Source organism: Scyliorhinus torazame, chromosome 13, assembly GCF_047496885.1.
Source record: "Scyliorhinus torazame isolate Kashiwa2021f chromosome 13, sScyTor2.1, whole genome shotgun sequence".
Taxonomy (NCBI): Eukaryota; Metazoa; Chordata; class Chondrichthyes; order Carcharhiniformes; family Scyliorhinidae; genus Scyliorhinus; species Scyliorhinus torazame.
Window position 1 is genome coordinate 171,985,433 of NC_092719.1, and position 3,109 is coordinate 171,988,541.

At 42.9% G+C, this 3,109-nt stretch overlaps 1 pseudogene; it reads left to right on the forward strand.

Moving 5' to 3' along the window:
* Positions 1 to 2,067: 2,067 nt before the first annotated feature.
* On the forward strand, positions 2,068 to 2,668 carry LOC140387745 (high mobility group protein B2 pseudogene; annotated as a pseudogene).
* The last annotated feature ends 441 nt before the right edge of the window (positions 2,669 to 3,109 follow it).

Sequence of the window (3,109 nt, forward strand, 5' to 3'; positions counted from 1 at the left end):
CACACTAAACTGCCCCTTAATTGGAAAACAAATAATTGGGTACTCTAAATTTATTTTTAAAAGGATTCTCTCTTGTTGGAGATAGTCATTGTCTGGCACTTGTGCGGCACGAATATTACTTGCCTCATATCAGCCCAAGCTAGAGTGTTGTCCAGGAATTGCTGAATATGCACCTCTACTGCTTCAGTATCTGAGGAGCTGCGAACAGGCGCCGGAGTGTGGCAACTAGTGGCTTTTCACAGTAACTTTATTGCAGTGTTAATGTAAACCTACTTATGACAATAATAAAGATGATTATTATTATTGTGTTGTGCTGGATCTCTAAAGGAGCAATTAACCTAGGGTATCACTGCCCTGCACATTCTTCCTTTTCAGGTAGTAATCCAATCCCCTCTTGAATGTCTCAACTAAACTTAGCCTCCACCAGCCTCTCAGGCAGTGTGTTCCATCCGAACCACTCGCTAGGTGAAAAATGTTCTTCTCGGCATCATTGCTTCTTTTGTCAATTACCATCCAGCCAGAACATTCTTTCAAAGTGGAGAAAGATATTCCAGGAATGTCCTATTTCCATGAAATATAGTCTAAGACATGAGAGAAATGAGACATTTGTTCTAGGCTCAATGCACTAGGAATGGCAAAATTAATTTGGTGGTTCCCATAATGTACCGCATCAGCCTAAAATAATTAATTTCAAAGCTATGGAAACTCAACACAAAGTCTTAGAATGAATATGAAACTAACTGACGTGTAGTAAACTGTGTACTGATTAGAGGAATCACATCAGAATGGGGAAATACTGGGTGGGAAAACCATAGGATCCTTACAATGCAGAACTAGGGGCTTTTTACAGTAACTTCATTGCAGTGATAATGTATGCCGACATGTGACAAAGATTATTATAAGGAGGCCATTCAACCCTTTGTTACTGCACCGACTCTCTGAAGGAGCACCCTACCTAGGCCCACTCCCCCACCCTATCGCCCTAACCCCATGTAACCTGCACATCTTTGGACACTAAGGGACAATTTATGATGGCCGATCCACCTAATTGGCACATCTTTGTACTGTGGGAGGAAACCGGAGCACTTGGAAGAAAGCCCTGCAGACAAGGAGAACATGCAAACTCCATACGGACAGCCACCCAACGCTGGAATTGAACGCAGGTCCTTGGCACTGTGAGGCAGCAGTGCTATCACTGTGCCAAAGAGTCATGGCAGGTATCCCTGGGAGAGAGCTGGTAGTTTCTAATTTATGTTAAGTAGCTTGGATTCTGAAAGACAATCTAAATTGATTGCAGACTGTTTTCAAGATTGCCATTGACATCACCTCCTCTGGTGACTTTTGCTCATCAGCTTCCACTGTTGTATTCCCCCCAACCCTGCACCGCTCACTTCTACTTCCTTCCCAAAATCCACAAAGAGGACCGACCTGGTAGAACCCATCATTTCAGCGTGTTCCTGCCCACTTAATCTATTTCTTCCTTTCTTGACTCTATTTTTTCTCCAAATGTCTAGTCTCTTCCCACTGACATTTGTGATTCTCCTGATGCACTAAGTCATTCCTCTAATTTCCACTTTCCTGACCCTAACGGGTGTCTCTTCACTGTGGTTTCCAATCCTTCTCCACCTCCATCACCGAGAAAGACAGTCTGAGGGCTCTCTGCTTCTTCCTTGAATGGATACCTGAACAATCCCCATCCACCACCACCTTCCTCAGTCTGGCTAAACTTGTTCACACATTGAACAATTTCTCATTTAGCTTGACTCACTTCCTTCAAATAAAAAGATGTGTCAATGGGTACACCATGGGCCCAGTGATGCAAGTCTTTTTGCGGGGCATGTGGAACATTGACACTCAGGTCCCCTCTTGAAGAGTAAAGGGTTAACATCAGGTGCACATACTGTTGATGCAGTGATGATGTAACAGCACATGATTGAGTAACAGGGATCTGGAGGGAGCAGAAGTTCTAATCTTGTGCCGAGGTCCCAATATACATCTGGCTGCAAATAAAGAGCAATGGGTAGTCCATTGACACCTTGTGTAGTGTGAGCCCAACACACACCAGCCATGGTTTGAAGAGATCCCAATAAGCCTCGGGGCAAGATGTCCTCACATACATACTTTGTGCAAGCTTGTCGAGAGGAGCACAAGAAGGAACACGCTGAAGCCAGCATCAACTTTGCAGAGTTCTCAAAGGAATGTTCAGAAAGTTGGATGACCATGTCAAGCAAAGAGAAATCAAAGTTTGAAGACTTGGCTATGATCGGGAGCTGTCCCTCAAAAGGGGGATAAGAAGAAGGATCCAAATGCCCCCAAGAGACTACCATCAGCATTTTTCATTTTCTGCTCTGAGAAACGTCCAAAGATCAAGAGTGAATCTCCTGGAATGTCCATTGGGGATGTTGCAAAGAAGCTGGGAGAGATGTGGCCTATGGTGCAACCCAAGAATAAACGACCATATGAGCAGAAGCCATCCAAGTTAAAGGAGAAGTATGAAAAGGAAGTTGCAGCCTATCATGCCAAATACAAGGGTGAAGCTGGTAAGAAACTTGTTGCCAAGCCAGGCCAGGCTGCAAAGAAGAAGGACGAGGAGGAGGAAGAAGAAGAGGAAGATGAAGAGGAGTTAGATGATGAGGGAAAAGAGGCTAATGATGAGGAAGACGATTAAATAAATCCAGATGTAAAAAAAGATCTTTGTAGAAGCTTGATCTATTTTTTTTGCAAAGACAGGAAAAGTGAACTCATTTGTAATTTGGATCAATAGCCTAGGTAGAAAGAATCTGTACAAAACTGTGTATAGTTAATGTTGCATTTTTACACTGCGTAGCTAGGCCCTGTACTGTTTTAACTGTAGGTAGCTGATTTTTTGAAGGCACAGCCTTCCAAGGGAGGGGCTCCAGAATGAAGGACTGTGATGTTTTGTGTGAAATTTTCAATGGCAAAGGCAGTGAGGATTTCTTTTTGTCATTCAGTTCATACCATTTTTTTTTGCTGATGGTTTTTGTAGATCTTTTGTCACTACATGTGATTGCTAACTTCTCATGTTAGATCATGATCGGAATCACTACTTTTAAAATCAAACTGACATTATCTTGCAGTTGGCAATTAT